Source organism: Micromys minutus, assembly GCF_963924665.1.
Source record: "Micromys minutus genome assembly, chromosome: 17".
Taxonomy (NCBI): domain Eukaryota; kingdom Metazoa; phylum Chordata; class Mammalia; order Rodentia; family Muridae; genus Micromys; species Micromys minutus.
The window spans coordinates 27,222,284-27,247,704 of NC_137952.1; the positions used below are offsets into that span (position 1 = coordinate 27,222,284).

The 25,421-nt window shown below is 41.5% G+C and overlaps 1 protein-coding gene across 2 annotated transcripts in view; it reads right to left on the reverse strand.

Annotated features, from left to right (window-relative positions):
* INO80 (INO80 complex ATPase subunit) overlaps positions 1-15,577 on the reverse strand; it is an 84,496-nt gene extending 68,919 nt beyond the window's left edge. For both annotated transcript variants that reach the window (XM_080931619.1, XM_080931618.1), the window contains exon 1: positions 14,410-15,577. The gene's annotated coding sequence lies outside the window, so the exon portion shown is untranslated. The remainder of the gene's footprint in view (positions 1-14,409) is intronic.
* Positions 15,578-25,421: the final 9,844 nt, after the last annotated feature.

Genomic DNA, 25,421 nt, shown 5'->3' on the forward strand with positions numbered 1-25,421 from the left:
CTGGTTATATGACTGTATGTCAGCTCTTCATAATAGCTTGATGTTCGTGTCTACTTATGTGCTCTTGCACACATGCACACACTTAGAAAAATAATTTATAGTAAGAAGTTTTATATTATAGGTCTACTACTAATTCAGAGTTACAGAACCTTTCTAGCCTGTGAGAGACCCTAGGATGGAGAGCCAGTACCAGAAACTTAAAAAAGAGTCCCAATTCTTTACCACCAGCCTCTGTTACGAATAGCAAAACCAGGAAGTGCCATCATTAGGCTGATCAGTCTCCACTAGGATATTTTATGCCTTCTCCCTTCACATCCAGGTTTGAACGCTAAATTACTTGGTCACTTTATCCTGGTAAATACAATAAATACAAGGAGAGAAACTGGCTTGCCTTCAAAGAGGTAAGTTGGCAGAGTATTCAAGCAGGAAGGTGAGGAACATTCTGCTCAGCCTAAGGCAGTGGTTCTCAACTTCCTAAAGCTGCAACCCTGCAATACATTCCTCCTGGTGTGGTGACCCCAATCATAGAATTATTTTCAGTGCTACCTCATAGCTGTAATTTTGCTACAACCATACAATTACAAATCATAATGTAATAATATCTATGTTTTCTGATGATCTTAGGCAACCCCTGTGAAAGTCTTCCTAACTTCCCTCAAGGGTTGAGAACCCTGTCCTAAGAGTTCACTGTAATATGGAAACAGTCTAGCAATTTAACAAGCCATAAGACTCCAGCTCATTCAAAGCACAGTGTTCCTAAGATAAAAAGTAATGCCTACATTTTAAAAGTGTAGAACTCCTAGCTAAGAAAGGCTGTCCTACTGTCACTCTGTAAGTATATTCTGATTATATATTTTCTTAATCCTATTTTTTCTTCCTTAATGAAACCTGCATACTATTTCTCAAATGAAATATACAGTCGTTCCTAAGTGTACAGAAGATACTGATTTTAGAATCCCCGAAAAACCCATACCCACAGATGTGCACATAATCTGCTTATAACCTTCATATATCCTATTTACTGTGAATCTCTGAGTTTCTTTTATCTAATACACTGCAAATGCTACACAAATATTTGTACTATATTAGGAAAAATATATACAGAAAAAAAAGTCTGTAATGGTCTAACTTTTCCAAGTATTTCTGAATGTGGATTAATCTTCAAAACAATCTTGAACATTAGGCATGCCTAAAAGGAAAAGCACTAAAAACAGCATCATCTCAGCTAGAGATGTAGCTCAGGTGGAACAGTGATTGTCTTGTGTGTACCAATCTTTTTCAATTCTCAGTACCACACAAACCAAGTATGGTACCATAAGCCTGTAATCCCAGAACCAGAAAAGTAGAACAAGAAGGATCAAAAGTCCAAGGTTATACTCAGCAACACAGTGAGTTCAAGACCAGCCTAGGTATATATAGGAACGTATTACAAAAAACACCACCAAACAAAAACAGGGCTAGTCAGACGGCTCAGCAGGTACAATTGTGTACCTGCAAGGCTGATGACCTGAGTTCAATCCCAAGGATATACATGGTGGAAGAGAACTGATTCCCACAAGTTGTCTTCTGTCCTCCATAGCCATGCTATGAAGTGGGTGCACACACTAGACACACATACACAACACATGCTTACACACAGACACAAATAAATAAATATTAATTCATAAAAACTTGGGGTCTGGAGAGATGGCTCCGTGGTTAAGCACTGGCTGCTTTTCCAGAGGTCTTGAGTAAATCTCCCAGCAACCACATGGTGGCTCACAACCATTTATAATGAGATCTGATGCCCTCTTCTGGTGAGCAAATATACATGTAGACAAAACATCATATACATAAAATAAAGTTTTAAAAAAGAATTTAAAGAATATCACTATTTAAAAAAAAAAACAAAAAATAAAGCTAGACATAATGGCACACACCTTTAATCCCAGCACTTCTAGAGGCAGGTAGATCTCTGATTTTAAAGCCAGCCTGGTCTGCAGAGCAAGTTACAGGACATGGCTGTTACACAGAGAAACTCTTATCTTAGAAAGAGAGAGAGAGAGAGAGAGAGAGAGAGAGAGAGAGAGAGAGAGAGAGAGAGAGAGAGAGAGAGAGAGATAGATCAGGGCTGGGGAGATGGCTCAATGTTTAAGAGCACTGACTGCTCTTCCAGAGGTCCTGAGTTCAATTTCCAGCAACCACATGGTGGCTCACAACCATCTGTAATGTTTTGGTGTGTCTGAAGACAGCTACAGTGTGCTCACATACATAAAAGACTAAAGAAAAAGAAAAACCAAACTAGCCAAACAAAAACAGGGCAGCAGCAACAAATCCAAATCAACAGGTACATCAAAAGAGCACACCAATGGTAAGTGTTCCAAATATCAAAGCTGGAACAACTGTTTTTGTCAACAGCTACTACTCCTTATCTATGGGTATCTATTCTTTATCATTCATTCATATATATCTTTCCTGCATCAATTCTATAATTGGTCATTTCTCCAAGCAGCTTTAATTACTGTTCTATTGCAAACAAACAACCCCAAATGACCAAGGCAAAGTATAAAGAAAAACATTTAAATGGTGGCTTGCTTACAACTGCAGAGGGTTAGTCCATGATCATGGCAAGGAGCACAGAGGAAAACAGGCAGACATAATGCTAAACCAAATCTGAGAGCCTGTATCCTGATCCACGGCAAAAACAGAAAGAGACTGAACTGGGTCTAGTGAGGGTTTTGAGACTTCAAACCTCCAACCGGGATACACATCCTCCAGAAACAAGGTCACACCTCTTAACCCTTTCTGCAGTCCCCCAACTGGAAACCAAACATTAAAATATGAGAAGCTATGGGGGCCATTCTTACATTTTTCTTAGAACCACAACACAGCTCCTTTCCTTTTTATTGAAGATAAAACATCTAGACACTAGCTGGGTAGTAATAGTGTACAACTTTAACCCCAGCACTTGGGAGTCAGAGGTAGTTGGATCTCTTTGAGCTATAGTTATAGGCAAGCCCGGTCTATAGAGTTCCAGAACAGCCAGGACCACACAAAGAAACCCTATCTTGAAAAATCAAAGAAAGAGCTGGAGAGATGGTTCAGGAGCTAAGAGTACTGGTTATTCTTCCAAAGGTCTTGAGTTCAATTCCCAGCAACTCTCTGGTGGATCACAACCATCTATAAAGGGATCAGATGCCCTCTTCTGTTATGCAGGCATGCATGCAAATTGAACACTCATACATAAATAAATTTTAAAATTTAAAAAACAAAACAAAACAAAACAAAAGATCTAGGCACTAGGTATACTACATGATATCATTATGTAACTTTCTTAACTAATACAGCATGGATATGTTATGTGTGTCTATATTAAACAGGGCATGTATCTCAACGTATCTTAAGTATAGTACTCTATCTACATATTAAGCTAGATAGGTTTATAACTAATCTCCTTTCCTTGCTTGCCTATATATTCCCACTGCAAAGCTGGGCATGACACCACACCCTTAATCCCAGCACTTGGGAGGCTGGGGTAAATGGATCTGAGTTCAAGGTAGGTTGACCTACAGACCGAGTTCCAGGATATCCAAAGCTACACAGAAAAACCATTCCCCATTTTTTCTTGGGGGAAAAAAATCTCCATTTCAACAGTGAACAGCCTATGTCCAATCACTCATTTCGTTAATTGTCCTACTGTAGTATACATGAAACCTGCAGTCCTATGAAATACAACCTTATCAATTATGAGTGCCTGGAAGCCAGCAAGGTGGCTCCGTGGATAAAGGCATATGAATCTTACAGTTTTAGTTCAATGTAAGGATCCAAAGTGGAAGGAGAACCAACTCCTGAAGTTGTCCTCCAATGCCTCCACACATACATACTGTGGCATGTATATGTGCACAAACAAAAACAAACCAGGGTATAGCAAAACATGTTTATAAGTATCTGGTTTATATATAATCATTTCTCTCAGATTTCATTCCTATTCAAGGTTAAAAGTTTGTATGTACCCATGTGCAGAGGCAGTGTGTCTTTCCTCTATATCCCTCCATCTTTATTCTGTTGTATGTCTAAGTTTGTATATAATGTGAGTGTGTGTAGCATAGGTATGTGGAGATCAGTGCTTTACACGTTTAGGGGTCAAAGAGTTTGGCAAGAGTTTCTATCTACCCAGCCATTTCAATGGTCTATCATAGAACTTAGAATGTGCCAATTTAGTAGCTAAGTGTGTTGAGGAGGGTCTGGTCTGTGCTATGTATAGTAATGCTGATTTCTGTACCCCAAGGGCTAGCTAGGCCCAGGGGTGGATTTTCACAATTATAAGCCATTGTTGTGCAAACTTTGTTCCTCAGTTTAAAACTGTTTTGAGATTTGGTCCGACTGCAATGCATTATAATGCTAAATACTGGCCCACGCTGACAGTGCTACTCAAAGCTGAAGAGATGGAAGAGGTGTTAAGTAACCCTGTCCCCACCAAGCCATCCCAGATGGGTGACTAAAGATGCCTACAGCTGGGCAGAAGAGAGAGAAATGGAGTTTTGGTTCCTAGGCTGGGTGAGGAGGTCTGAGGCAAGAGACTAGAGGAAGAGAAAAAAAAAAAAAAAAACATGATCCTGAAGGCTGGAACGTGGAAAATTGTAACTCGGGGTTATTGATGGGGAAGTAAACACTAATGGCTTAGAGGGTAGATATCTGCCCAGCTCAAGAGCTTTTAAAGGCTTGAAAGTATAAAGGCTCTGTGTCTTTTATCTGGAATGGAAACTAAAGGATTTAAGGCAGGGTAGAAACCCCTGATTAAATATTTTCTACAATAGTGGACCAGCAAGTCTCTAGAATTAGGTTGCCCCACTTCCAGCACTGGGACTCAAGAGTATGCATCTAGACCCTTCTTTTTTTTAACTTTTAAATTTAAGTGATAGAGGTCCAAACTTGGGTCCTCATGACCACACAGCAAGTAATTTGCCCACTGAGGCATCTTTCCATCCTTCTTTTACTAAGATACTTTCATATATTTATAATACAATTAGGGTCTCATCAGTCTATATTCCTTCCTGGGAACCTAAGACTTCATAAAGTGATTTTTTTTTACTTTATTTTACACATATTTACTGGACACAGCAGTTTGCTTGTCACCCCAACCTCTAGAAGCCTAGGTATATAACTAGACTAACAGCCACAGATTATCAATGTCCCTTGAGTACAGCAGTGCTCAAAAAACTGCTGTTGCGAAGAGCCAAAAGGTACTCACAAGCAGACAGTAAATGCTGGGTAAATTGAATACATGTTCATAAACCATTAAAAACAAAATGTCATAGTTTATTAGCCAGATCTGAACTAAGGTTGGATCACATATCTGTGATTTTATAATCCCTAAATTGTATCAGGCCTATTCTTAAACCTAAACTACCTTCTGCTCTAGTACACAAATAAGTATCCACTCTTTATTTTATAACAACTATACTGTTAAGAGTGTGTGTGTGTAAACATGCTCATATGCTCATAGCATGAGTGTGAAGGCCGGGGGTAACTCTGTTGGTTTTCTCCTTCCACCATGGGGGTGCAGAGATGATCAAAACCTTTACCCAATGCAACACCTCCCCAGTCTCAGCTATCACCGAAGCCCATCAGCGTTTGTCTTTCAAGCAATTTTAATTCTCCAAGATTTGTTAGTTTTTACCAAATTTACAATTAATATCCTATTTCAGTCTGAAGATAGAATTCAAAGCTGGACACATTGTAGCTAAATATTCTATCATACCATAGGAGTCATATTTCATCTTTGTCTGAAAATCCTACCATTGCCTTCATCATTTTCTAGAAACTCCCTTTATGCTCAATCTGTTTGGGTTTTGTTGTTGCTTGAAATATAATCACAGGAAAACATAAAAGAGTAAAACCAGGAATAGTGGCTCATACCTGTAATCACTGCACTAGAAAAATGAGAGTATCTAAAATTTAAGGCCAGGCTAGTTTACAAGAGCCCGTATCTAAAAAAATGACAGGAACCAGGCAGTGGTAGAACTAGTGTTGGTACAGTTTTCCAGTCTACATTTCAGATGCCCAGATAGGAAAGGTGCCTTGTCAAAGACACACCTTAACCTGGTGGTGGTGGCTCATGGCTCTAATCCTAGCACTCAGGAGCCAGAGGCAGACAATCTCCAAGTTTAAGGCCAGCCTGGTCTACAAAACAAGTTCTAGGACAGCCAGGGCTACACAGAAACCCTGTCCTAAAAAAGATTTTTAAAAAGGTTTTAATTTTGAGTGTGTGTGCATGTCAGTACTACAGATTAACCAAGGGCAACTGAGCTGCACTTCTAGACCTAAATTCATTTTACAATTTTAATTTTTGTCCTTAAACTTTACTGTGTATGCACATGCCTGCATGTGGAAGACAGCACAACTTTTGGGAGTTGGTTCTCTCCTTTCACGGCAGGTCTGGGGATCTAAATCACGCTGACAGAACCAACAGCACGCACTGACCTTTGTGCAATCTGGTTCAGCCAAACTATGCTTTTCATATCCTTTGGAATGACTTTCCATCAGCCTTTCTGACAACATATCTGAACAACGTTTGTGAGGTTAAAGTGGCCACCACTGGTATATTGTTTAATCCTACAGAAGTCTACTTTTTATTTTTCTGTTTCCACATTTTATTCTATTCAGCAAACTTCGGAGAAGAAAAGCTACCACATGCAAAACTGGAGTACTTTACTTGTTTATACACACTGATGTTCTGCCTGCATGTATGTCTGTATGAGGGTGTTGGATCCCCTACAACAGGAGTTACAGTTGTGAGCTGTCATGTGGATGCTGGGATTTGAGTCTTCAACTGCTGAGTCCATCACTTGTTCTTTCACAGGATGACAGCAGCATTTCGTTGGTGTTTTGCCTGCATGCATATCTGGGTGAGGGTGTCAAATCTTGGGAGTTATATACAGTTGTGAGCTGCCATGTGGTGGCTAGACATTGAACCTGGGTCCTCTAGAAGAGGAGCCAGTGCTCTTAACCACTGAGCCATCTCTCCAACACCCAAGCTGACTCTTAATTACCTTTATTTAAAAGGTCTCAGCAAGCATGCCCTCAAAATGAAAACATGCAGCTAACATGGCAACCTTAAGCTGAGTAGCCTCCTCTACTACCCAAGTGCTGGGATTAATACTACAGTTTTCTGGGGTTGTTTTATTTTGTCGAATCTTATGTGTGAGTGCCTAATGTCTGTGGAGATGCCCTGGAACCAGAGTAAAGGACAGCTGTGAGCTGCCGTAGATGCAGAGATCTGAACCTGGGACCTCTACTAGTATAGCAAGGGCTCTCTATCTCAGAGCCAGCTCACCAGCCCCAAACAATGGGTCTTAAAATAGTTTCACTGGGCATCCTTGCCTGGCCTTCAACTCACTTCTAATCCAAGCTGGCCTCCAACTCCAACCAGTCTTCAATCAAACTCCAATCAATCAACTCCAAGCAATCTTCCAGCTTCAACTTCCCAGGAGCTGGAAACTACAGGCACTCACTGCCACACCCAGCTATTAAATCCAAGTCTTTTCATTTGGGCAACCTGGCACTGAACTCACAGTAACTTTCAACTTTGATCCACCTGCTGCAATCTCCTAAATGCTGGGATTAAGGGTGTGTGCCACCACACCCTTTTTGTGTTAATTTGGGTCAAAACCAAGACTTGATATATCACCAGACCCTAAACACTATTCTACCAGGTTCTCTCTAAACTATTACTGGCTCTCAGTAGATGACCTTGAGTTCCTGGTTCTCCTGCCTCTGCCTGCCAGAGCTGGGATTATAGCTGTGTGCCACCACAGCCAGTTTACAGAAATGTATTTTGTAAACAAACCTAAATTTTCAGTAAGATTTTCACTGCTTTTTAGTTTGTTTTGAGGGTGGTGGCTGTTTTTTGAGTCAGAGTGTATCCTTTGGCTAACATGGAACTTGTTAGATTAAACTGGCTTAAAAATTACAGTGATCCTCCTGCTTCTACCTCCAATTTAAGGTTGTAGGTGTACACCACAACACCCTGCAAAACCATACAACCTCAATTGGGGAACTGAATACCAGTGCCCAACATTCCAGGCAGATACGCTAACCAACATGTTAAGGGGAAGCCATTCAATGTGATGCTTTAGGTAACACCCATCAGGTTAGAAATTCAGCCGCATAAACTCAAGATTCAGCTGCTCATCATCATACAAATTTTCTTGGGGGGGAAAAATTAACCATGAAAAATCTTGTCTGGTATAAAAAACATTGAATGTGATCCATATTTTTAAGACTAGAAGAAAAAGAGCAAATTGTATGGCATGCTTTTATATACATCATAACTAACAATAACTGGGGGTCTGTGGATGGGTTCTAGAGCATTTATGTGTTTATGTGTAATCTAATAAACCTGCTATGTTAACCACTTCTCAGAATAACTCAGTTCTAAGTGCTGGGGATCAAATTCAGTTCCTTGTGCATTGCACACTAGGTAGGCACTATATAACTGAACATAGGATATGTTTTTTGTTTGTTTTGATTTTTCAAGGCAGAGTTTCTCTGTGTACCTGCAGCTGTGCTGGAATTCACTGTGTAGACCAGGTTGGCCTCAAATTCAGAAATCTGCCTGCCTCTGTCTTTCAGGTGCTGGGACCAAAGGCTTACACTACCACATCTGGCTCAGAATATGATGTCTAAATGTATAAAATATAACATATACTTAAAAATTGTTACTGAGTTTTATTACTTTTTTATTACTGAGTTTAATAACAAGTAGAGGTAACACAGCCAATTAGCTCTGCAGTGTCCTGCCTATATTAAAAATTGAAGAAAATGGGGCTGGAGACATGCTCTTCCAGGGGTTCTGAGTTCAATTCTCAGCAACCACATGGTGGCTCTCAAACATCTGTAATGGGATCCAATGCCCTCTCCTGGTGTGTCCAAAGGTAGCTACAATGTAAGCACTTAAAACAAATTAAAAAAAAAAAAAATTGAAGAAAATGCTTATTCATTTACATGTAAGATGTAAATTGTTTCCACCCAAATTCAGAACCTTAAAAACCCTTGCCCTAGAACTCAAACTGTATCTTAGTGATTAGAGCACTTGCCTCCCATATGTAGCACAGAGGTTGAATCCCTAGTACTGTCAGATCAGTGACATGAGAGACAAGGGAAAAGAGGAGAAGCTAGAGTCCTGGAACAGTATCTAAGGTGTCATTAGAGAAGCACCAGTGGTTTCTATAACAAAATTAGGATTTTTGATTATTAGACTATGTTCACAAAAAGATGACCCTGAATTCTTATAGAAAAAGAGCAATGACCATTTAGGGGAAAACCTGGAAGTACAGTTATGACGGTACTGGTTTTGGGTTTGGCAATATAGTTCAGTTGGTAGACTGTTCACCCTTTAAGTATTAGGCCCTGGGTTTTAACCCCATCACCGTACAGGTGGCATATATCTGTAATCCTAGCTCTTTGGAGATAGTGGCATAAAACCAAGAATTCGAGTTAGCCTTCGCTGACAGCCTGGGGTACAAGAAATCTTACCTCAAACAAAAATGTTCTTTAGGATATTTCTAGGAAATTCAAAAAGGGAACACTGTCAATTACTGGCCATCTGATTTTACTGAATATTATTTTGTCATCTGTAAAAACAGGGATAAATACCAACCAAATGTAGTGAAAATTCAAAAGATAAGGTATTTACCTTGCTAACTAGCCTATTTATTATTTACTTATTAAATAAATTTATACAAATCTATATAATATTTAAACATATTACTAAATATATTTACTCATTTATGAATTTTTTTTTCAAGACAGAGTTTCTTTTCAAAGCCCTGACTATCCTGGAACTCACTCTATAGACCAGGCTGGCCTCAAACTCAAAGAGATCTGAGTGGTGGTATTATAGACAATACACATGACCATTCAGCTCATTTACTTAAGTTTACCTAAAGACATGGTCTGCAGTAACCCAAGCTAGCTTCAAACTTTGGATCCTTAGATGAAATGGTACCATGCCCATTGCTGGGGATCAAACTCAGGGTTTTGTGCATAACAGGCAAGCACCTTTTCAAGCTACATCCCTAGTCCTAACTGGTTCTTAATAGGTTCTTAATAGTGCTGCAAAAATGCTAGCACCTATCATACCAAAATTCTGAGGTTTAATAGTCAACTTGTTAAAAACTGTCTTTAGCCTTTATCCCAGCACTTGAGAGGCAGAGGCAGGTGGATCTCTGTGTGTTCAAGGCCAGCCTGGTATACAAAATGAGTTCTAGGACAGACAGGGGTAGACAGTGAAACCTTGTCTCGAAAAACTACAATAAATGAATTGATGAATATTGTCTTCCGGATACCAAGTGGCTCAGTGGGTAGAAGTGCTTACAGAACTTGCTACATAGCCCAGACTGACTTCAAGCTTTGAACTTTTGATTCTGGGGCTGGAGAGATGGATCAGTGATTAAGGGGGCTGTTCTTCCAGAGGACCTGAGTTTAATTCCTAGCACCCACAAGGCAACACACAATTGTCTATAACTCCAGTTGCAGCAATATGACCCTTATACAGATATATATGCAGACAAAATACCAATGCACCTAATATAAGGATAAATAATTATTTAAAAAAGTCACAGCCCACAATCCCAGCACTTGGGAGGCAGAGTCTGAGGCCTGCCTAATCTACAGAGCAAGTTTCAAAGCAGTGAAGGCTACACAGAGAAACCCTGTCTTGAGAAACAAAATAAGCAAAAAATTTAAATGCTGGCCAGTGGTGGCACTTGCCTTTAATCCCAGTAGGCAAATTTCTGAGCTTGAAGCTAGCCTGGTCAACAGAGAGGGTTCCAGAACAGCCATGGTAAGTGGAGAAACCCTGTCTCAAAAAACCAAACCAAAACAAAAAACAAAAACAACTTTCCATTCTCTTGGCTGGGGGCTCCTATGTATCCAAATTATAGACACGCACCACCATTGTTTTGGGGGTTGTTGTAGTTGTTGTTATTACTATTATTTTGGAAGAGCATGGCGCTAGGGATCAAACCCAAGGCCCTGAGCATGTACTCTACCACTCTGGCACACCCCAGTCTAGTTAGAGAATGTTTTTCTAGTCACATTCCCTATAAAAACAAAAACAAAAAAACGATGTTCAAAACTGGTTTGAGAACTGGCAAGATGGTTAAGGGAGCAAAGATACTCACTTCCAAACGGGATGACCTGAGTTTGACCTCAGGAACCCATATGGTAGTGTAAAAAAATGACTCCCAAAGTTGTGCTAATTGTCCTTTGACTTCCACGTGTGATATGGCATGTACACATAAATACACATACTAAATAAAAGTAACTATGCGTGCATGTGCGTGTGTGTGTGTCTGTGTGTGTGTGTGTGTCTGTGTATCTTTTTCTTTTTGAACTTGGTTTGAATTCTTCTCAAGATTTAAGAGCAATAGTTCTCACCCTGTGGGTTGGACCCCTTTGGGACAAAAGACCCTTTTATAAGGGTTGCCTAAAACCATCAGAAAACGCAGATATTTAAATTACAATTCATAACAGTAGCAAAACTACAGTCATGAAGTAGCAATGAACTTTTATAATTGGGGGTCACTTCAACATAAAGAAGCATATTAACGGGTTGAAGCACTAGCAAGTCTGAGAACCACTGATACAGAGGAAATAGCACAATGAACTAAAACAATGACATTTAATCCCTTAAAAACAAAATGCATTTTAGAATGTAGACAGATATCAGGCAAGGTAGGTCACAGCTGGGGCTGTAGAAAATCTAAGGATGCCATGGTTCACACAGTAACTTCCAAGCCACCTTGGGATACATTACATGACCCTGTCCTATCCCTCTCCCATTCAAAAAAGATATGCAGATTTTACTAGGCACACATATACATGTACTGTTAAATATATACTCTGAGAACTATGACCTTGAGATATTTGTTGTCATGTAAACATTATACAATGGGCTTAAATGAATATATAAGGTATAAAACCACTACACTCTTGGGCTATGTTGCAAAGACATGGTCCTATATGTAATTCCAAAATGTAACTCATGAGTACAGAGTGATTATTCAGTACCCTGGAGGGTGGTTCCAGGGCTGCTCTCCCACACCAAAACTCAGAGATGCCAAATGATGCACTGTTTAACATAACACATGTACCTGCATGCTTCAAGTCACTGTTAGTTATGTTTAAATGTGACAGATAAGCATGTGTGAATAGTTGTTTAGGGAATAGGACGAGGGAAAAATTGTTCCTGTTCAGAACAATCATAACCACCACAGACCTAAGGACAGAGCACAGAAGAGTCAGATGCAAAATGAACAGTGCTCTCAGACAAGTGGGAGGGAGAATAGGATTCATGAGCTGGTGAGGTAGCCCTCAACAAAGTATGCCTACACACAACGTCATTGGCCTGTTCATCAGAGTGATGGGTCCAAAGCAAATTCAAGTTCTGCTTTTTGAAATATTTTGAAAGTTTTAACTCAAACTTGGTTAAATACAAAGATGCAGAAGCCAATGCCAAGAAATACCAAACTAGCAATATCAAATTGTTTTATAAGAGGATGATTGTGAATTTCCAGCATAAAAGAAAAACAGATAGCCCAATACCTTTATTAGGATGCAGAGGCAATAGGATTATGAGTTCAAATCTACCCTGGGCTATCTAGTGAGACCCTGACTCACAAAACCCCAGAACCGAGATCTGAGACATTGTAGCATTAAGAGTGCTTACTGCTCTCACATAAGACCAAGGTTTGCTTCCAAACCCACAAGGTGGCTCACAACCACCTGTAACTCCAGTCCCAAGGGACCTACCTGATGCTTTCTTCTAACTGGCCTGCACAGGCTCCTGCATACACATGGATACATCATACACTCAGGCTCATATACACATACATAGAATAAATCCTTTTTAAAAAGTAACAGCACTAGAAGAAAAGCAGCAAAGTTTACATGCTACACCACATATGAACCTCGAACATATTCCATGAAAGCACCTAGTAAAATGTGGGTACATATTTTAACATCCCTCTATGTAAGATGGAAATTGTCAAGCATATCACATCTGCTGGGCATAGTGTTGCACACCTTAACCCCAGCTCCCAGGAAGCTTGGGCAGCTTAGGGCAGCCTGGTCTATATAGTGAGTTGCAGGACAGCTAGAGCTACATCATAAGACCCTGTCTCGTTAAAAAAAAAAAAAAAATCTAAAATAAATTGCTACCAAGTGCTGTGGAAAAGAGGAAAAAGAGTGATATTTAAGAAGCTTCTAGACCTTCTTTTAAAGTCACTATTAAATGGTGGTGATCGTTGTTCAACTCTACATATAATGACATTTTCTGAATTGTGCCTGATTCACCTGAGCTGCAATCTTATCTGATAAAGGTGTTACTCCCTCAAGGAAAAAGCTGGGGATGGAAGTGCACACAAATTCTTAACACCATGAAGGCTGAGGCAGGAGGATATCAAGTCCCTGGCCAACCAGGCCAAAAACAAAAAACAAACAGGAAAAAGAAGGGGGGCGGGGGAGACAAGGACCGGAAGGAAGCATCAATAAGCCACAGTGAAAATGAGGAATGTAAATAACGTATCACTAACTGGGAAAACTAAGCTCACCACCAGCGAGGTTTTAAGGAATTCAACCTCCAAATTCCTTTCCGATTCTTAAGAAGTACAAGAGTGTAAACCAAAGAGTCCAGAGAACAGTTGATTCTTAACTAAAATAGTTAAATGCCTTCTTCGGCAATATCCAACTTCTAAACTGTAGGGGGCTTCCATCCTCCGTGATTACGGAAGTAGTACTTTTCATCAGCAGGCTCAAGAAGATAATATCAAAGTAAGATGACACTTGCTTAGATGCACTTGAAGGGGTGTCACAGACACATTTCTAAGTCTGTGCACGTGTCAGTCTGTCCCCATCTAACACCAACTAGCAACTTGCATCATTCACCCGTATCGTGTGGCTCGCTCCCCATAAACTGATACTCTATCGAGTCCATAGATCTCAGTCGTTTAAATTGACAGGTAGAACCCTCACCCGGTTCCTAGTCCAACCCAACAAGCCTCCGCCCTGCCCCTCCCCACTTCCAAACCCACACACGTGTTAGACCGACACCGCCCCACCGGGTCCCACGTGCACCTGGTCTAACACTCCCCACGTGTGGGTGCTCCACGGGTTTCCTCGGGTAACTGAGGTCACCCATAACCCCAGAGCTCCAGAGGTACGACAGAAAAGCCGAGGCCCAGGTCTCTGAGGTCCCAACCCTATGGGGAGTGTCCACACCCATCCTCTCTACTAACCCCAACAAATCCAAGGGCCGGGGGCGACGGCCCCTTTAAGAAGCGGCCCAGTCGTCGCCCGCAGAGAGGGGCGCATAGGGGCCTACACTACACCCCCTCGGTCCACCCGCCCACGTCTACTCAACCTCACCTCGGGCCGAGGGGCCCCGCCGCCGCGGCGGCGGCGGAGGGGGGGCGGGGTGCGGGCGGGGTCCGGAGGGGGGGGTCGCCCCGCCGACTGTGTAGCCGCGGTTCGCTCTCTGAGGCCGAGGGACGGTGACTGCGTTGGACGGGAACGCTCCTAGCTCGCTCCCTCGGCGGCTCCTGGGACCCCAAGATGGCGGCGGCGCTGAGGCGGCTGCGGGCGCTGGGCCGGCGGCGGCGGCGGCCACTTTCACTCACTGAGAGGAGCGGAGCAGGGACACGGGGAGCCATGGCGGGGGGGAGGAGAGGCGCCATAGCCAGGCCAGAACAATCGAGCAGGTACTCGGCTGGCTTACCCCCGCCCCGCCCACGCTCACTGCTAGTCGCTAGCCGGTGTCCACCGACAGTGCTGCTACGGTCAGCCTCGTGCAGCTTGTACCCCACCGCTGCCGCCTGACGCCCCGCGCGGACCGGGGTTCTGGGGGAGACCCTCATCTATACTATCTGAGTGCAGATTGGTCGGGGCTGAGACTGGCGAAGATTGCCGAAAGGCGACGGGGAGGAGGAAGAGGATGTCATCGCTGGAGTGAGCAAGCAGATCTCGCGGGAGGAAATGTCGCGAGAGCTCAGCGGCCCTGCAACCGCCTAAGAAAGGTTACTTTTCCGGAAGTAACGTCAATGGAAACCGCCCAAGATCCTGGGAATAATTTTGTTCATGCCGGTGGGAGGGGCTGCTAGGCGTTCTCTTTGGAAGTTTTCTCCAGGTAGTGGGCCTATTCTGAAACCCAGCTTGGGCAGGGGCGAGTCCTTGTACACGCCAACTTGGAGATGTCTCCTAGTCGTCTTCCTGACGACGCTGTCCACCTTCGGCGCAAGATTTCACCTTCCATGCACTTTCCTTTTCCCCAGTGGGGTGAGTCGCCCTGCCCACGCTTGAGCAACCACAGGACTGGGGCGGGGGAGAGGCGGGGCGGAGTTGTTTGGTTGTGTTTTATTCTGCGTTTGTTTGTAGACCCAGTCTCTAGCCCTGGCTAGCATAAAGTTCGGGGGAAAGCCTCCTGCCTCAGCCTCCCGAGTGCTAAGATTACAGTGTGTGCCATCATACCACCTTCTGTACTTAATCCACCCGTTTCCAAGACGTAAAAGGAATTGTTGGACTTCACCCTTTTGTTTTCAGCAAGAATCACTTGTTGGTTTAATATTATCTGTTTTGTCTGTACTGTGTCTCAAGCAACTCCAATTGGGTCCAAGTTGTATCCTTAGGAACTAAACTACTTAAAATTAAAGACTAGGAAAATGTAAAAAAAAAAAAAAGAGAGAAAGATGACTTTTTAATGTTTGTTAATGTCTCTTGGTCTCTGTATGCCTTAAATTCAGAAGAAAAAAATGTCTGTAAACAAGACCTTAAATTTTCACAAAGTTTAACAGTAACACTTATTTGATAGGAGGGTCTGGCTAGACAATTCAGCAGATTGTCACCAATTTTGACGACCTGAACCCACATTGTACAAGTAGAGAGCTGACTCCTGCTTGCTATCCTCTGACCACCACATACATTCTATAGCACGTGCGTGGTATATACACACAGGTGATATTTTTCTAAATTACAAAAATAATTCTGCAAGAAACAAAGCAAGTAGAAAGAAGCCCATCTTTTTTAAAGAGAGAAGACCTCCAAGAAGCCTTATGTTATTTTGCTAAAATAGCCTGCTCTATACTGATGCAAAAATTTTGTTCCAAGAGTCAGAAAAGCCTAATGTTGCCCTACTTCGTTCAAAATGGGAAAGAACTGCAAATGCTCAAAAGTGGCCTCCCTTACCACAAGCTCACCTGCAGGGAGAACAGGTCATAAAAATTGTTCAGATGCTCTCTCCCACATATCAGGTGCCCGGTTGGCCAAGTGCCACCACTGCCCACGAAGGGAAAAAACAAAATAGAGTTACATGGGTGTATCTCTTTTCTACTTCTGATCAATTTAATTATAACAGTACTAGCCATATCAAGATAACCCATCCCAGATGAAAAATGTATTTGCCTCCATTTCAGTTTTTAGCACCTCATTTGGGTTGATATTCTTGCACTCCTGACCACTGAAACCCAAGGGCTCCATCTAGTGTGTCCAGTGAATCTAGCTAGACTAGAAGCAAATGGATCTGTCCCTAAGTACATCCTGTATGACTGGCCGTGGATTGACCCTTGAAAAGAACAGAAGATAACTTCTTCATGAGACTTAAAGGAAGGGGTGGGGAGCTGCTAAATTGCAGGCTCTTGACAAAGCATTGGAGGCTAATCCAAAATCTCTAGTTGACCCTTCAAAATATTTGACAGATTATCTATCAGATCTACTGGTGCCAATCCTGAGACTCTTCCCCACACACAAGACCAGGTTTTATCATTCAGTGTGTTCCTAATAAACAGAAAACTACAAATGGTTGTTGGTATTTAATATTCTATGGGATAGAGGGATGGCTCATTATTAAAAGAGCACTTGCTGGTCTTGGAGAAGACCTGTGTTTGGTTCACAGCACCCACATGGTGGCTCACAATCACCTGTAATTCCAGTTCCAGGGAATTTTCTGGCCTCCCAGGGACTAGACATACATGTACGCATGCATGCATGCAGTGAAACAATTTTTAAAATTTGTTTTCATAATGCTTAGAAGAAATAACTTTAACAAAACAAGTTTACTATGACAGAAATCAAGCACAGGATTCAAAACAGCAGTGGTAAATAAAGTGACAGCCCAGCTTACAAGAGCATCATAGAAGCTTAGAGTGGAAACAAAGGATTAGAAGAGCCCAAAGGATGGAGGCAGTGATCAGCCCCCTTTAAGAAGTTAGTGTAGGGCTGGAGAGATGGCTCAGTGGGTAAGAGCCCTGACTGCTCTTCCGGAGGTCCTGAGTTCAATTCCCAGCAACCACATGGTGGCTCACAGCCATCTGTAATGGAATCTGACCCTTCTGGTGTGTCTGAAGAGAGCTATAGTGTACTATACATAAAATAAATAAATCTTAAAGAAGAGAAGTCACTTTAAAAAAAAAAGTTAGTGTAATACTGTAAGGGAAAAGGTTGCTGAATTAAATTGCCAAGGGTGGAAGATGCTGCTCAGTGGGTAAGAGCACTTGCTCTGCCATAAACTCAAATCCCTAGCATCCACATGAAAAAACAAAGTTCCATACAGCTGTACATGTTTGTAATCCTAGCACTGGGGAATAGACAGGAACATCCCAGGAGCTCAGTGATCAGCCAGCCTAGCCCAAAGCTTCCCATTCGTTCAATAAGAGGCCCTGTCTCATTCTGAGAAAGTACAGGTTGATAGAAGTGGATTTCTGTTGTCTGTTCTGCACTCCACATGATTCACCCAGCCCAGCACATACGTGTGCACACAGCACACTACACAAACAAAAAGTCAAGCTGAATGATCTAATAAAAGAATTGGAAAAACAAGGTTAAAACTCTACTGTTCAAATCAGAGTCAGAAGGCAGAATTTCTAGTGAAGAATAAAAAAAACCCAACAGTTCTCTTGGATCTCACGTGCCCAACTTGTAAAGAAAGAAGTGGAAAGAAGACCTCCAAGAAGCCTTATGTTATTTTGCCAAATTAGTATATTTTGGCAGAGGGTGGTGCTAAGGATCAAATCCAAGGCCCTGAGCGTGCACTCTACCACTGAGGCACGCCCTCACAATGGACAGATCACAGATGGCCACACGATCCTCTTGCCTCTGCCTTTGGATAAAAGTATGGGCTATCTGGTTTTCTTTTATTCTGGAAATCACAAGCTCCTTCCTATAAAACAATTTGAAATTGTTAAATTGGGGCTAGAAAGGTAACTCAGTGGTCAAGACTGCTTGTTGCTTTTAGGACTGGAACTTAGTTCCTAGCACCAGTATTGGACAACTCAAAACAATCCATTAGTCCAGCTCCAGGGTATTTAATGGTGTCTTACATACACATTCCTATACTCACAATACATACATGTGAAAATAACTAAGTGTAGTAGCATGTATTTAATTCTAGCACTCAGAATGCAGAAGCATACTGTCTGTGTTCTAGACCAGTTAGGGTTATCTAGTGAGATCCTAAATTTAAAAAAATGTGTGTGTGTGTATATATATATATATACTTTAAATGGCCTCCATATCCTCCACATTGGTTATGGTATAAATAACAGTAAGGAACAAATTACTTTTTCATGAATATGTGAACTTCTATCCTGAACACTCATCTCTTAATATTAAAAAAAAAAGTGAGAGGTGTTTCAGTGGAAAAAAAATTTTTGTCATGCAAGCCTGACAATCTAAGGTGAATCCCCAGAATGTGTGGCGGAAGAAGAGAACAGACTCCTGAAAGCTGTCTGACCTCCCCATATGTGCTGTAACATGCACACATATGCATTCAAACATATTAATATTAATAAACGATGAGGGATTCAGAAAACATCCTACGCTAGCCTTCCTGTAGTGTTGGAGATGCAGCCTTGGAGATACAAGCTTTAAGCATAACCGTTCATATGCCTAAATCCCCAGTTTCCCTACGTGACTTACTCATGAGGTGGTAATAGGTAACTTTTTCACTAGGCTGACTAGGGGTAGGAGTTTGACCTGAACCTGCCTGTGCCCTACAGATGTTCCTGCTACAGAGTCTTAAAGAGAACTAAGAGAAAACCTAGACCAGATAAGAGAGGTCATAAAGCAGCCACACAGCAGCACATGCACAGGCACACACTGCTGCTGCTGCTACTGCTTGGGTAATTCTAAAGGAAAGCCATGAAATCCCTAACCTCCAGATACCGGTAAAAGAACGTCATTTCCGGCAGGTCTCTCATTCTAAAAATGTTATAAAACCAAACTGTTCTTGAGATACCATCTTCCTCTTTCTAGTGCAAATGTTAAATTGTAAAGTGGTTTGCATCTGGACTATATCAAATACTGAAGGATTCTGGCCCTTTGTTCTCCTTGTGCCTTACATTCTCTTAACCACCCTTTTAGAAGACATGCTAATATATTATATGAGTCATTCTTTTAATCTCTTGGGGAGGGATTATTGCTTTTGACTGGCAGAACCCCAGAACTCAAGCCAAACAGTTTTATTGGACTATGCTTTCATAAGAGCCTAAGCATCCAACTCCAACTTTTCTGAGGGTCTAGCCAGGGACCTAAGGGACTATTAACTAAAGATCTCCTATAGAGTGTGTGTTGAAGGTGGCAAGGAGGCTACCAGGGAAAATACTTTTCAGAGCTTACATTTCTTGGCTGTTAGGGGACATAATGACTGTAAGAAGAAACGAAAACCTGTCAAAAGTCTGGTAAATGCTGAGGATTTGAATTCTCCAGGGGGACATAGAAGTCCACTTGAGAAAAAATACTACCCACGTTTCACCCTTAAAACAAGAGCTGGATGACATTATGGGGCTAGACAGAGGTTGCTATGGAATTTTTTTCTGAGCATTTCAAGGGCAGAGATCTACAGTGGACTAAGAAATGCCTGCTGTCAGTCAAGTAAAGGAAAAACCACTAACTCAAGAGATCTGCCTGCCTTTGCCACATGCCACCACTATCTGGCTTTTTTTTTTTAATTGTAAAAACAAATTTCTGAAAAGTGTTGGTCCTTTTGTACACGGGAAGAAGAGGGAAGATTGTTTTTAGTATTATTGTGTGGCTTCTGAACCCATTTAAGGCAAACCAAAAAGGGATAGCAATATCTTGCCTCACATCTATATAATGTTCTCCAGAAAAGCTCACTGTGGGACAGTGCACACACAATGTTCATAGGTTAAAAAAAAAAAAAAAAAGAATGTCATGTGGTGATGCGTGCATTTAATCCCTGAAGAGGCAGAGTCAGAATCTGTGCATTCAAGGCCAGCTTGGTCTACATAGGGAGTTCCAGGACATTCAGAATTGCACAGTGAAACCCTGCCTCAAAAAAGGGAGTGGCAGAAGGATGGAAGAAATGAAACAGTAAAACAGGTTCTTGTCTGACTTCAAGGGAATTGAGAAGATACCAAACCATCCCTACATCCTATTAGACTTTCTTTTTGATTTTTCAAGGCAGGGTTTCTCTGTGTAGCTCTAGCTGCCCTGGAACTTACTCTATAGACCAGGCTGGCCCCAATATCACAGAGATCTTACTCTGCCTCCAGGGTAGGATTAAAGATGTGAGCCACTACCTTCCAGCTGACTTTTTAATGTGTCTAGATGGTTGCCTATATGTTTGTAGTACCTCCAGAGGTCAGACTAGGACACCAGATTCCTTGGGACTGGAGTTACAGTTGTGAGCCACAGTTTAGGTGCTGGGAATGGAACTCTGGTCCTCTGAAAGACCAGCCAGTGTTTTTAAATGCTGGCATCTCTCCAGCATCCTCCTCCCTCTTATTAATGGACAACATTCTTACTACTGAGCCACAACAGCTCTGCACAACTCCATGAAGTGCTCATTAATTTCAGTAATGCACATTGAATTGATAACTGAGTAAATGTTCCAGTAGACTGGAACTGACCCAACAACCATTGAGGAAACCAGACATGGAACTATTATTCACTATCAGTTTTATGGATCAAAGACAATGTGGTGCCAGATAAACTGCTGTCAAGTTTGTAAGATACCATTTGAAGGACTCCCACCTGCCCATCCTGCAAGCACCTAAGCACAGAATACTGAATTCATGGTCTTCTCTAAGAGCTCTTGCAGTCGATAAAAATAAGGCAGTTGATTGGTAGATAATAAAACTGACTGCAGATGTGAATTCTCAAAGTCCACACTCATGGCTTTCCCAAGAAGCTACTCACCTCAGAGAATAAGAATATTAAATATGCTTTTGAAATATTGTCTGAGTTACAAGATATTGATGAAACAAAGTAACTGTAGGACTGGAGAGGTGGCTTAATAGGCCACAGTGCTTGCTGTTCTTGCAGAGGACTAGAGTTCGGTTTTCATATCAGACAGCTCACAACTCCTGTAATTCCAACTCCAAGAAATCCAACAATTTCTGGTTGCTATGGGCACTTAAGCAGACACATTGACATTAATAAGAAAGCTGTAGTTCATTGCCTAGGGCACCAAAGGAAAAGAACAAAAAGGAATAAAATGGCTGACCAGGCTGCCTGTCTGGGAACCATGGACTCCTGAGGCTCTTTTTAACTTTGCAAGTTATTTCAGTAGCATTCCCATTACACTCCTCAAGGATTAAGATATGTGGGTTTTGTATTTAGCTTTACTGGGTGTGAAAGCCACAGTTAAAAAAAAATCCTAGAGCTGGAAAGATGGCTCATCTTTAGAGTGGTATAAAATTTATTTGATACAGATTTAAGGTTTTCAGTGATATATTTTCTTATTGATTTAAAATTAAGATTAGTATTGTTGCTTTCATATAGGTATTGTACCTATACAATACATTGGGGAATGCAAAGCTTAGATCAGTCTTATAACTGCTATTATACACTGCTTTTAGTTGATTAAACAATACTAGTTAAGGGCCAGATAGCAAACTCATGGTTCCGAGTCAATTAAAAGGGTGTTTTTGAAATATTTCAATTAAAAATGGCCAAGAGTAGTCAAGGCTTAACAGTTTAGAAATTCCTTTTGTAGTTAGATGGTTTTCAAAAACGTCAGAAATCCATAAATTATGACATTTAAATTATGTAATTTATCTTTTGTCAAGACATATTTGCTTCTTTCAGTTCCCCTTTAATGGATTTAATGAAGAAATTGAGCATCTCTACATCCAGGTGAGGTATAGTTGTGACTAGGCAGCCACTGGGCAGAGAAACTGCCTATTTCATCTACAAACTAATACTGTCCAGAAAGGAACACATGCAGAATAGTCAACTGATAATCTTTGCCAAGCCAAAATTATCTGCCCTACAAGATTTCTGCATTTCAAAGTCAGTCAGTGATCCTGGGCCAGAAGGCCAAAGACTTACTCTCACATGTTTCTAACGGGGGACTGCTAGTGGAGAGGTTGCCTATAAGTTTGTGCACCATGTGCTTGTAGTACCTGCAGAGGTCAGACTAGGACACCAGGTTCCTTGGGACTGGAGTTACAGTTGTGAGCCACAGTGTAAGTGCTGGAATGGAACTCTGGTCCTCTGAAAGACCAGCCAGTGTTTTTAAATGCTGGCGTCTCTCCTCTCTTACAACCTCTCTCAGCTCTGGAAACTGTGTTAGGCTTCCTATGTTTTTAGATATTTGGTCATTCTCAGATTTCTGATGGAGTTGAAGACTAATTTAGTTTTATAGCCTCCAAAGATGATAACTTTGAGAAAACATACTCATTTAGAATATTTTCAAGTGGTAATAGTTGTTCACAGCTTACATTTAAAAGCAAATTTTTTAAAGTAAACAGAAAGTAAACATATGTAGATTTATGATGAGGTGATACATGATTGGACAGTTGAGAGACAGGCGGGGAAAGGTCAAGGAGCCAAAGTGAAGGCAGGAGGCAGAGAGGAGATTCCAGGGAAGAATCAAGATGGAACTGGAGAAAGAGGATCTAGATCCTGGTGGACTTAATTGGCAATAGGTAGATATGAATATTTTAAGGGTTTCTATAAGTCTTTTTATCTCATTTAGAAGGGCAGTTTGTGTCTTTGTCCATTGGATGTAAAAACACATCTTATTGTGTAAAGGCTTTGTGGATTGAGAATTTACTATATAAACCTGCTTGATAAGCAAAACAAACAAACAAACACCACTGACTGCTCTTCCAGAGGTCCTGAGTTCAATTCCCAGCAACCACATGGTGGCTCACAATGAGATCAGATGGTCTCTTTTGGTGTGTCTGAGGACATCGACAGTATACTCACATACATACAATAAAATATTTTCAAAATCCTGAAATACCTAAGTCGTCATTAAAAGATCATTTCTACATATGGATCACCTCCATGTATTCTTAATGAGCATGTCTCAGACTGTCTCCAACACGTGGTTGAGCTGCACAGATGTCACTCTCTTGGACCGAATCCTTCTCAAGAACTAGAAAGTACAAGAACATGTAGAGCAACTGTCAGCCAGACAACAGACCTGGTGACATTCTGCTGACTCCCACTCCTCCTTTACACTTGCAATAATTACAACCTAAGTACAGCCGATGTGACGGCCAAGGCCTTTAACCACAGCACGCAGGGCCAGCAGGTAGATCTCTGTAAGTTCAAGACCAGTCTAGTCTACAGTTCTAGGCAGACAGAGTATATAGTAAGACCCTGTCTCAGAAAAAAAAAAAATCAGATACATCTTACTAGTGGACATGATATGAAAGGAACTCAAAGTGACAGAGCTGGCGCTATAAATAATGTATTAATAAACTTGCTGCACAAAGTAGAATTCAGTTAAGGGCGCTGCATAGATAGGAACACGCCAAGTAGGCCTGTGAGGGATCAGTGACGTTGAGAGCACCAGGATGGTTGCTAATGTCTGTTCAGCAAGACTGACTTCAGTCAGTGGCTCCATTCCCACAACAAAGGGAGGCTACCGTGACTTAACAGCTGGCCATTAGACTCTTTCCCAAAGGACTCTGTCCAAAAGAGGCAGCACAGGGGGTCAGCAATTGTAAAGTCATGGCCTGCTGCTAAATCCCCTGTGCTTTTATCAGAAGGAGCATAATTCTGCCTCATGGGAAAATGAACCTGGGTAACAACAATTATTCAAAAAGAAGGGGGGAGGGAAGGAAAAATCCAACTGTAGTGTACTTAAATAATTTAGCCAGGCTTGGAAAAACGAGAGAGAAGGAGAAAGAGAGAGTCTGGCAGTGTTTTGCTGCCATTATACCCAACAACTTTAATATCTTAACACAACTCAAAACTAGGCATAGTAATACACAGTTGCAATTCATTTACTGGAGAGGTAGAGGCAGGAGAATCAAAAATTCAAAGTCATTCTTCAGCTACATAGTCAACTCAAGGTTAGCCTAGGCTACATGACACCCCAACCCCCAACACTCACAAAAAGCAAAAAAAGGTCATCCCACCACTCAGAAGACTGAGACAGGAGAATCTTGAATTCAGCACCATCCTAAGTTTTATGTAAGTATCTATCTGAAAAAAAAAAAATTTAAGTCAACAGCCAGGCAGGTGAGGTGATACATGTCTTTAATCCCAGATCTTAGGCAGAGGCAGGAGGATATCTATGAGTTTGGGGCCTTCCTTGTCTATTTATTGAGCTCTAGGATAGCTAGAAGAACACAGCATAGAGAAAATTTGCCTCAAAACAAAATGTTAACATATAACTCTGGAGAGATGGTTCAGAGGTGAGAGAGCTTCCAGAGGACTGGAGTTGGATTATTGGCACCCGTGTCGGGAGGCCCAACACTGTAATTCCAGCCGGCCTTCAAGGACACCAACACATGGCATATACTTATATATACATAAATAAAAATAAATTTAAAAAATTTAAAGGCAAAAACCAGCTGACTTGACTCCTTGGGAGTAGCATAATTGTGTTTAGCTACTTGTTTCACTTTCCCTTAATAACTTTAATGGTTTCTTTTTACATTTACCTTGTTGCTTGAGCCTGTGTATACATAGATAACTCTTAAGGGTTATCTCCCAAGCCCTGCCTAAAACAAGATATCTAGCTGATGCTATCTCCCAAAGCCTGTTGATTCATGTTCATACTGAGCTCTTTGCTTTTTCTCCGTGTTCGGACAAGTTATCTGATAAGCTGGAGAAGCGTTGAGCCTTTTGAGTATCTGTGTGAGTTCGATGTATATGTAGTGTCTTGGAATAGCTGCAGAAGGTGGAGAGCTTGCCTGTGGGGCTCTCCAGCCAGCCACTGTGAATCCGTCAGCCCTAAGACACTAAGTACTCTGCCAACGCTAAAACTTCTCAAGAACTGAGGCTGAGGATTCAGTGCAGACACAAAGGGTTTGTCTAACTTGTATAATCTTCTGTGTCTGAACCCCAGACACAAACCCAAAACCAAACTTAAGTCCGTATACACCAGGAAGGTAGAGCTAGGCGTACTCTTGGGTAGAACCTTGCTTTAAGGAGTCGTAGAAACACAAAGAGTTTCAAATCTGTCA